Below are 11,447 nucleotides of genomic sequence, written 5' to 3' on the forward strand. Positions count from 1 at the left end.
AGCCCCCGGGCCCCCATATAAGCCCCTGCCCCCCATATAAGCCCCGGGCCCCCAAAGTGGATGTGAGCAATAGGGCACACGGTGTCGGACGTGATCAGCGCGAGGTCTCGTTTGCACTTTTTGTTATGAGAGGTAGCACTTAAGAGGAGACAGCGGTGAGGGGGAGACACCAATAAAGGTTTTAAACGCTGCGCCGCGGGAAGCAGGCTCTTGCACCAGCAGCTCTCCCCTCGCCGGCGGCTGCCCAATGAGGGCCGAGGTCCCGGGCCTCAGTTTCCCCACCTGCAAATCGGACGGAAGCCGGACCGGGCGATCTCCTCGTTTTGCTCCGGGACCCCAAGGCCGGGGCTTTGAAAATCGGGCCGAAGGACCTCTTTCCAAAACCCGGCTCTTCCCAGACTAGCCCGCCTCCGAGGGCAGAAGCTCCCTCTAGCGGCCGGCCGCGGGCGAGGCCGGCCGCTAAATGGGGCGGGGCGGGGGCTTCCCGGGGCGGGGGCCTCCGAGCGGGCTTCGCCGGGGCAGGACTCGCGGGGCGGGCGGCAACCGCTGCGGCGGGGCGGGCGCCCACCCGGCGGGGGCAGGGCCGGCGCGAGGGCTCGGCGCGTGGCCGGGGGACTATGTGGGCGCTGCGCGGGGTTCGGGCGCTGCTCCGGCCGCGGCCCCGGCGGGGGCCCCAGCGCGACGCGGTCCGACGCGTGGCCCTCTCGTCCTCGCGCCCCGCGCCCGCGCCGCCGGTCCAGGCGCGGTCTACGCGCAGCACGGGGAGCCGGTCAAGGTCGTTGGAGAGCCGGGGGCGCGGGGGCCCCAAAGGGGTTGGGGCCCTCTCCCCCGTCCGGGGGGCTCGGGAGCTCCACGCCGCGGCTGCTAGGTTCTAGGGCGCGTCTCCGCGAGAACCTGCCGGTCCCACCCAGACCCCGCGCGCGCAGCCTCCGTCCCCAGGCCGGGTGTCCCTCGGGGCCCCCTCAGCTCTGACGCGCCGCGCTCGGCCTCGCCCAGAACCTCGAGCCCATTCACCCTTAGCCTTTCAGTTCCAGGGCCCCGGCCGGGAGCCGCCCGAGTAAGAAAGCCCCTCCCGGGTCCCTAGCGTTCCGTGGTCCGGGGTCCCTGGAACAGACGCTAATCTTCCAGAACTCCCACCTCTAAGGTTCCACGTCCCAAGGCCCCATTCGGCCCTAGCGTGCCAAGTTTTGAGATCCGTTCGAGGCTCAAAGTCTCCTGCCCAGGCTCAGAGCCCCCACTCGGCTCTAACGGTCCTCCCTGGGAGACCCCTTTCACCATTAACTTTCCGAGCTCAGGGCCCCTTCAGCTCCAGCGTTCCAGGCTCCTTAGAGCCGTGGCGCTGCACGTTCGCGGTTCCGTGGGCCCATTTCTTTCTTGATTCATTCACTTCTTGGTGTTCCGAGTTTAGAGGCCCCTTAGAGCCTTCATGCTGTCTCTTAGGGTTCTAGCCTTCCCCCAGCGGATTCTTTCACCTCTGTTGTATTTTCTGAGGGCCCATTCACCTCCAGTGCGCCACTCTTAGTATTCCGAACCTTACTTACCCGCTCATTCTTCATCCCGAGGCCCTGATGAGTCTCCTCTCTTACAGGCCCTTCCAGCTCTGACATTGTGTTCTAAGTGCCCCTTTCCGTTGTGATTGTGTTTTAAGGTGCTCCCCAGCTGTAACTTTCGCTGCTCTCTAAGCTGCTTTCTAAGCTGTCTTCCGGTTTTAACATGGGGTGTTTTAGAAGTAGAGCCTGGGAGAAGGCTCTTTGGGAAGTATTGATCTGTTAGGATAGAGGATGGATCTGTGAGGGCAGGAATCAAAGGTCTTTGTGGAGGCAAGTTTTGCGGGAGGTTATAGCTTTAAGGTGAGGGCAGGAATGAGGATTCTGGGGGATGAGGGAGGTTCCCTGGGAGTGCAGCTCAGGGGGAAGGGACATGGATCAGACGGGCCAGGGGCCTAGCTTACTGGATATGGGCTCCTTTGGGGACACTGCAAACCCATGCTGCAGAGCACATCATATTGATTAGTAAAAGGACTGAAATCATTGTAACCCCTTATATTTGTATAGCAATTTGAAGGTTTGTTTTCAAAGGAGGGCAAGGGAAGGAAATGAGCATTTATAACAGCACCTACTCTGTGGAAGGCACTGTGCCAAGCGATTGGTTGTTGTTGAATTGTTTCAGTCAGGTCCAGTTACTTGTGACCTCATTTGGGGTTTTATTGGCAAAGACATTGGAGTGGTTTGCCACTCTCCAGCTCATTTTACAGATCAGGAAACTGAGGCAGACAGGGTGAAGTGACTTGCCTTTACTCTTGCCAGGGTAAAGGTCACAAAGCTAGGATGTGTCTGAACCAGATTTGAATTCTGGAAGATGTGTCTCCCTGACTCCGGGTCCTGTATTCTCTCCATTTTGACACTTAGCTGCCCAAGGACTCTACAGATATTATCTCAATTAATCCTCACAACAATCCTACAAGGTAGCTGCTGCTATTATCCCCATTTTGCAGTTAAGGAAAGTGAGGCAGACTTGCCCAAGATCACCCAGCTAGTAAATGTCTAAGGCCAGGTTTGAATTGAGGGTCTTCCGGTCTCCAGACCCAATGCGCTCTATCCACCTCACCACCTAGCTCTCTCTAGTCATACCCTTTGACACATGGAGTCTGTACCATGGGCAATGTCCAGCTCATCAAGGGGGAGCAAATACTTGGATCTGTCTTGACTGGAAGAGGATGAAAGCAGAATGGACAATCTGGATGACTCCGGACCCATCAGAAAGCTGCAGTATTTTATTCCATCCAATTTCTTGAGTTCTTGAGGGGGGAAATGGCACTGCATGGAGCCAGATGCAAGACCTTGATGAGAAGAGGTGGTCTGCCAAGGAGATGTTTGCTTGTGGCTCTCACTATAGGAAGTGATGAGTTCATCAAGGCCACAAAATGTTAATTCAGGGACTAGTAGATGGTGAGCTGGCCCTGGAGGCAGGAGGACTTCAAATCTAGCTGTGTGACCCTGGGCAAGCGGCTTAACTCTGAATGCCTTATCCAAAAAAAAATGTTAAAGCCGCAGTGATTGATAGAACTGTGGCCCACAGGCCTAGGATATGAAGTCCTAGATTCATAGGCTTCAGGCAGAAGTCCCCATGGTCCTGATTGTGTAGAGGGATGGGAGAAAGGAATGAAAGAGAAGTGAGTTGGCCAATACCCTGATGTCTCAATCCCCAAAGGCCCCATTGTTGCCATAGGTCATGCAAAGCAGTCACTCCTCTCCCCAAGCCATCTTGATGAAGGTGTGCACTGATTCTTTGAGAGACCAGAGGACAAACCTCCTAAGGGACCAGCACCCTTCTGCTCCAGTCCTCCCCCCACCATAGGGGTATGACCTTCCTCTTTGAAGAGCTCTCTCACTGCTCTCATAGAGCCCCATCAGCAGAAGCAGTCACGGATGGTGTCACGGACAGCATCTCAGAGCTGACAGGGACCTCAGACCAGCTTACACCACCTAGCACAACAAGGACTCCAGGAGGGGAAGAGAGAAAATTAGATTGTAGAATAGGGAAGAGGACTGCTCTGGCGGTGATCTGGATTTATGAGGCCAGCCCCCTGACTTGACTGTTGTCATAAATCTGCACATAGTTCATTATAGCTATTCAGGAAAGTCATGGGGGCTGCAGGAGGACAGAACTGAAGTGGAACCAGAGCAAGGAAGCCTGGGAATGCCTCAAAAAAGAAGCAGGTGGTTTTAAGTTGGGTTTGTTTGTTTTGTTTTGTTTTGTTTTTTTAAGTCAACAGTGATCTATTTTCTGTCTCATTTCCCCTTTTGAAAAAGAAAAAACAAGGGGCAGCTAGATGGTGCAGTGGGTAGAGCATCAGCCCTGAAGTCAGGAGGACCTGAGTTCAAATCTGGTCTCAGACACTTAACACTTCCTAGCTGTGTGACCCCAACAAGTCACTTAACCCCTATTGCCTCAGCAAAAAAAGAAAAACTTAGACATAATTCAGAAAATCAAATCCCCTTATCAACACTGTCCAAAAATATGTGTTTATTCTGCATCTCAAACCAGAGGACGGGTCTTGTGTTCTGTCTCAGGCTTTCTGTGTAGAGTTCTTAAGTCATCCTTTTGCCTTTACAATGTCATTGTTATTGTAGAAATTGTTCTGCTGGTTCTGCACACTTCCATCTGTGTCAGTTCATACAAGTCTTCCCAGTTTTCTCTGAAACTGCTCTTTTTATCATTTGGTGAGAAGAGCTGGTTTTTGAGCCGTTTTGAAAGAAGGGGATAGAAGGAAAGGGAAGGATAATATGGGCCTGGCATTTACTACTCCCTGCACAGATTGCAGTTGATTCTCACCATGATCATGTGAAATAAGTACTGTTGTGACCTCCATTTTGCATTTGAGGAAACTGAGGCTGATTTAATTGACTTGCTTAGGCTCACACATCTAAAATCTGAGGATGAGTCTGAACTCAGGTTTTCTTGACTCCAGGTCTGTCTGCCTCTACAGGGAGGGATGTGTTTTGGTTGAAAATAAGTCAATCAGCAGTCATTCATCAAACATCCACGTTGTGAGTGCTAGGGATAGGAATTCCTTGCCTTCGAGGAGCTTGTGTTTCAAAGGGGTAGGTGACAAAAGTTACACACAAAAATAATACACAATATATGTGTCTCCTAGGTGCTAACTACAACCATAGACATGTGGCTTAGGATACAGAGGATTTTTGAAATAGGGTAGTTTAGGGAGGGATTCCAAGAAGCAGAGGTGAAGAGGAAGTACATTTCTGGGGTGATAAAGGCCCTGAGATGGAGATGGAGTCACTTGTGTGCGGAATGGGGAACAGGCCCACAGCTGGGTCGCAGAGTTCATGAGAAGTGAGCCAAGACTGGCCGTGGGCCCCCGAGGGTGGGAGAGGTAGAGGAGTGCGGGAGCAGGAAGAGGAAGGATGTGAGATTAATAGGAAGAGAAAGTACTCATTTGTTCTCATTTTGCACAAGTTCTTCCTTTGGAGGAGAAATAGAAAGCTAGAAGAAGCTGGTGAGATGCTCTCATTTCATGGCCCAGACTTTCCCCACATGACTCTTTCCTGTGGAGGAGCAGAAGTGAGTGTTCCTTCTTTCTCCCACTGCTCCTGAACAGAAGCTCTGCTCTGAGGTGAGCCAGGGCCCAGCTCTTTTCTTGTCACTGAGGCTGGAAGTACAATGTCATGTGGAACGTGGTGTTTTGAGAGTGACCTCAGCCCCAGACTCCACAGGACCCCACAAAATCTCCAGCTCAAAAGCCAGGGAAACCCCTGGGACAGCAGGCTCTGGCTCTCAGCAGCTGCATCCATCCCAAGATTTTCCCAGAATCCCAAGCAAGGGTCCCAAGAAGAGCTGGGAAGCTCATTTTTGTAGAGTGCTTCACACACATCCCTTGAGCTTCACGGCAACCTGCTGAGGCAGACAGTATCCCCATTTTTAAAATAAGAAAACGAAGGCACTTTGAGATGAAGAAACTTGGCCAAGATCATGGAGCAAGTGAGCATCAGAGGCTGACTTTGAGTCCAGATTTCTGACTCCAGGCCTAATAAGCTTTTTAAATTATTGTTGTTGGGGGTTTTGGTGAACTTATTCATCAACACTACTCAAAAGTCCCATGTGCAAAGGACAGCTCTGAAAGCTGTAAGATTTCTTATTGATGAAATGATAAACCATGTTATCTGAGGACCAAGAGGGGATGGACTTGGGAGTGCAGAATGAGAAATTTATATTTCTTAGACATTTTTCTTAACTTTGTTGCAAGGATTTTGCTTTCCTTCAGGGTTATTATTGGGTTTTTTTTTTTCCCCCTAATGGAGGGTTAAAGAGAGAAAACATATTTCTGCTCATTAAAAATTTGTTATTTAAAACTGCAAAGAACAATAGGAGTCTGCATGAACTATGAGCTTTTGTTACATTGGTTTTTTTTTTTTTTAAACATCAGTTAAATTTAATACAGTAGTAACAAAATTGTCCTGTTTCTGTCCCCTTCTGAACTTTTTTGTTTTCTTCTGAATTGTTAATTGCTAACTCTTTTTTGACATCTCTAGCACTTCCCACTTATTCACTTTCTTTCCCTTCTCCCCCCAAGACCTGCCCGCTATTTCTCTTTCCAGAAGCCACACTTTTGTTCTCCAGAGTGCTCCCTGTCAGGGAGTCTCTCTGCACCAAAGAGAAGCCTTTGCTCCCTCCAGATTTGGAGACAAGGAAATGGAGAAAGTACACCTCCTCCTTCCTTTCCATGGTACTAAGATTTTCATTTGCTCAGCATCCTAGAGGGTCATGAGTTTCTGGCCTGAAAGGGGGCAGGTAAGTGCCGTTTAAGGCTCAGTTCCTGAAATGAAGTAATGAATCGCTTGGGTGCCTGCCTGCCTTTGCTCTGAACCAGCTGGAACAAGTTAGGAAGTTGAGAGAGCCCCTAGTAAAAGAAGCAGTGTAATTAGTGGTCTTTCAGCGCCTCTGCAAGGGCTCTGATTGCCCCTAGGTAACTATTCATTTCAAGATTAATGCCGTGTTTGGAGCCAGAGATCAATGCAGGTGATCTCAGACGGTGTTTTGTTTATAGTGCTTAAGCCAAAATTATAGTACTTTTATAAGAGGCAAAAAGGATTGCTGATTTTCTGATATGAGGCTTTTTTTGAGTACAGTTGTAAAAGCTAAAGATGCTTATTTTCCTGGAAGAACATGGGTAGCTTCCAGTAAGGGAGGTAACCTAAGAATGCAGGCTCTCCTGCCTTAGTTTCTTCATCAGGGAAATGAATTACAGTCCTGGGTTCAACTCATTTTATAGCTGAGGAAACAGAGAAGGAAAACGATTCAGCCAGTCCTGCGAGAGCTCGTGGCGCAGTTGGCACTTGGACCTTAGGCCCCTAAATCCCCTCTTTAGGGTCCTCCACCTCCATTGTGCCTCCCTCCCCAGGGAGCTGAGTGAGGAAGAAAGGAGATTTCCAAACGGCCAGGACAGATCAAAACTCTTCTCTCTGTGTCTGTCTCTCCTCTCTGTCCCTCTTCTTCTCTTTCTGTGTCTCTCCCTTTCCCCTGCTCCCCATCTCTGTGTGTGTCTATCTCTCTCTCTATCTCTCTGGCTCCCTCTCTCTCATTCCATCCATTCTGGTTCTGTCTATCCCTCTGTTTTCAGCACAGTGTGTTTCTTATATCAGACACTTAGCATGAATTAGCTGCATATTGAATGAATTGACTCCCTCAGTGGAAAACTGGAAAACAGTAATGATAATAACAATAGTATCTAACGTTTATGTAGCTCTTATGGACCAAGCGTGCTGTTCACTGCTTTCAGTAAATACTATCTCATTTGGTCCTCATGGTAACCCTGGGAGTTAGGTGTTCCCCATTCTACAGCTGAGTAAACTGAGGCACACTAAGACTGGGTGACTCACCTGGGGTCACGTGGCGAAGCCCCAGTTTCAGCACCCTGGCTGGGTGCACCACGGCACCCCCTGGCCAGCCTCGTCCACCTAGGAGGTTCCTGAAGTTGGCCAGCCCTAGGAGGAGGGCGGCTCTCTCTTACAGAAGGACACGCAGACTTCGGGGCTGGGGTTCGGTTGTGCTGGGTCAGGTTTCTTGGTGCATTTGGGCATCATTTGAGTTTCATAGCAGCCGCAGGCAGTGTAGGCCCTGTCACAGAAGCCAAGACTCGGGTATCTTCCTCCCTGGTAGGGGGCCTCCCTTAGCGTGGTCCCCTTCAGTGTGGCCCTCCCTCAGCCTGGCCCTCCCTCAGCGTGGTCCTCCCTCAGCCTGGCCCCCCTCAGCGTGGGCTCCCTCTGCTGCACTCTCCCTGGGAACACTTCTTTGGGAAGAGGGCTGGGCTCTTCAGCCCTCTGGCCCCTTCATGGGGCCTTTCCTGATTTCTAGCTCAGTGGCCTAGTCAGAAAACGCTGATGGCTCCCCAGTATCCCAGTTATTGGCGTCCTGACTATTCCACCAGTGATCTCTGTGCCTTTGTTCAGGTCGTCCCCCATGCCCAGAATGCTCTCTCCTCACCCCTGCCTCTTAGAACCCCTGATTCCCTTCAAGGCACAGTTTAGTCAACACTCACAAATGTTTATCTGCATCTTGTATCAGACACCATACTAAGCACTGGAAATGCAAGGGCAAGAAGCGCTCCATTCCCTCAGAGAACTTCCTTTCCAATCCAGGAGATAGCATGTAAATATTGAGGGACATATAAAATTCAACAAAGCAGATGAAAGGAATCTGAAAATTTAAGTAGCCAGGGACATGGTGAGTGGAATGCAGGACTTAAAGACACAGGAGATCTGAATTCGAGTTCTGCCTCCAAAATTTACTCTTTCTGGGGCTCCAGGCAAGTCACTTAACCTCTGCCTCAGTTTCTTCCCTTGTAAGTAGTATAAAGGATAATAGTAATACCTGTGTCACAGGCCAAATGAGTTAACATACACAAAGCTCTTTGAAAATCTTAAAGCACTTTATAAATGTTTTATTCTTATTTTACATCTAATTTGGATATATCTGTATGTCATTATTTTTTTGTTACATATCTAGCATATTGTTATTTTATACCTAATGTGTTATTTTACATATGTGTAGGTTCTCTTCTGGATAGACTGTAAGTTTCTTGAGGGCAGGCACTGATTCACTTTTCTTCCAGGAACACAAAGATATTCCTGCTTATAGGTGATTTATGTCTGCATGTACACATTGTATATGTGTGTGTATATTTTGTATATGTGTGTGTGTGTGTACACACACAGATACTTTATCGATATATGGCTTGGTTAACTAGGGGAGACTGAATAGAGTGTGTAGAGGCAGAGGTGTAGCGAGAAATTTAGAAACTCTCAAGTAAAATGTGCCCCAGGGCTCTTGCCTATCATTAGTTAAGCATTCCAAGAACCCCGGGCTTCTCTGCAGTCACCTTGCCAGCCATCTCTCCCTCTGTAGGAGCCGCAGACCCCTTCCTTGCCGTTCCTTGCCTTCCCTAGCTGCACACACGGACCACAGCATATCAGTACTTGCCAGTGGGTAACCCTTGTACCCCTCTAAAAGGTATCGTCGAAGCTGGTATTGCGGCGAGGGTTTTGTGGGCCTGCTCTCAGGCTCCTGGTGATCTCTTGCTGAATAACACGGGGAGGGAGCTAGCACTCTGGTCCTGAATGTGGTGCTTGAAGTTCTGCCCCTTTGGTCTCCAGGCCCTGGGGCTCGAGGGCAGTGTTTGGGATACACCCACGCTAAAGGGCCTGAAGGCTGGTTCCCTGGCACCTCTGCTGTGGGGCTGGAGAACTGAGAGAAAGGGATGAGATACAGCCGCAGGACTGAGGCATGCCATGCTCAGCCAGTTACCCCCGGGGGTCCTGAGAAAGGGCCATAGGTTAAGTGGCTTGGTCACTGGGGGGCTCCGTGCTGGGCAGAGGCTGGGCCCGGAGCCTGGAAGGCCTTAGTTGGAGTCACCAGGATCACCATCCAGCTCTATGTCCATCCGTGAACGAGTGCCTTCGTCTCTGCTTGCCTCAGTTTCCCTCAGCTGCAGGAGAATAAGAGCAGCTTCCTCCCGGGATCGTGGTGAGAGTTGGGCGAGGTGATCACTGTGCAGCACCCAGCGCTATGCCTGGCCCAGGCCAGATGCAGAAATGGGGCCGTTCTTCCCTGTCTGCTGGCTTGTGCTGTCAGAGCATCCTGGCTCACAGCTGCCTCCCTGCCCGCCAGGCCTCGCTGCCTGGAGATTATGGACATTGAGACATGCTCTTCTGAAACTCCGAGTTTGTTGTTTTTAGAAGAATGTTTGTGATTCTGATTCTTTTCCACCTCCCAAAACCAGACCAACAGTAAATCATTTGAGATTGTCAAACAAAAGCCTCCAGATAGCACAACTGACAATTCACTGAATACAGAGGCTGTTAATAGGGCCTGAGCTAGACAGTACCTGCCCTAAGCTTCCAGCCTATGGGGCTAATAATTCCCAGGACACTCTTCCTCCCATCTCAGAAGGCTTGTTTTTCCTCCTGCCTTTATGCTGGGCAGCATCACTTACAGGTGGATTGTCTCAGCTTCCAAAGAGCCATTGTGGTTTGTCAGATTGACATCTGACCAAGGTCCTTCCCCCTCCCCCCCCAATGAGGGTCCCTGGAGAAGCAGACTTAGGATCCCCAGGAAGGAGCTGGAGGTTTATCCTGCCTGTTACAAGAGACTCCTTTGTGCTTTGTTACAGGCACCTGTCTCTCAAGTGTTTTTAAAAAGACATATGTGAGACGTTGTCAATGGTTGGTTCAGTGTAGATCTAACTTCAGGAATCCAGACGTGGAGCCCCACTGGTATCCTTGGCAACACTGAAATAGCATCCAGGCAGCCCAGCAGTTTCTGTGATGTTGGTGACATTCCGTGGGGGTCAGGCCTGGGCGGGCATCCCCTGGCGGCTTCAGACAGGCAGGAGGGAGAGAATTTGCTTCTCTGGACCTGCAGGATGCGACTCATGTCTGGCCCCTGGTGGCAGGTGCTGGGATTTTCACCTCCATTTCTTCATTAAGAGGCAGCCTGTCATAGTCCTTAGAGATCATTTAGTCCAAGGGTTCTTTTGATACATTCTGAGAAGGGGGTCACCAGTTTGCCAAAGGAGTCCGTGACACATAAAACTTAACCCTGATCCAGGCCAATCTCTTCTTTTAATTTTATTTTTCAATAAACAAAAAACTACTTTTTCTTTCTTCTCCCCAGTTGAAAAAAAGAAAAGTTTTTGTAACGTATTCATAGACAAACAACACAAACCTCCCCATTGGACGTGTCTAAAATTGTTTCCTTCCATAGACATCATCTTTCATCTCTCTGTCGAGATGTGGCCGACATCCTTCATCACAGGGCCTCTTAGCTCATGTTTCATCATTGTTTGCATTGTTTCTTATGACTTTAAAGTTGACTGTCCTTACAGTGTTGTTGATGTATATTCTCCTTGTTCTACTCACTTCATTCTGCCAGTTCTTCCCAGGTCTCGTTGAAACCATCCCCTTAATCATTTCCTACACCATAATAATATTCCATCACATTCATTTACCGTCACTTGTTAAGGCTCCTCCCCAGTAGATAGACATCCCTCAGTTTCCCATTCTTTGGTACCCCAAAAAGAGCTTCCATAAATATTTTTGTACACGCAATGCTTTTCCGCTCTGAGTCTTAGTAGTGGAATTGCCGCTGACTTCCTCATTTTCTGGATGAGGAAACTGAGGCTTAGAGAGACTTAACCAATGTCAAATAAATAGTATCATAAGTGGCTTGAGCCCCACGACTGACTCCAGAGCCAGGGTTCCTTTCACAGTACCAACTTGTCAAGAAAGCCTGGGTCCAAATCCCACCTCAGACAGTTGCCGGCTTGCCTGGTGTGACTTTGGGCAAGTTAACCTTGAGCCTAAGGTTCCTTATCTGTGAGTCAAGCCTACTAGGTGGTGAGATTGCACTAGCCTCGTCTGGGCCCCAATCCC

Source organism: Sarcophilus harrisii, chromosome 3, assembly GCF_902635505.1.
Source record: "Sarcophilus harrisii chromosome 3, mSarHar1.11, whole genome shotgun sequence".
In the NCBI taxonomy this organism is placed as follows: domain Eukaryota; kingdom Metazoa; phylum Chordata; class Mammalia; order Dasyuromorphia; family Dasyuridae; genus Sarcophilus; species Sarcophilus harrisii.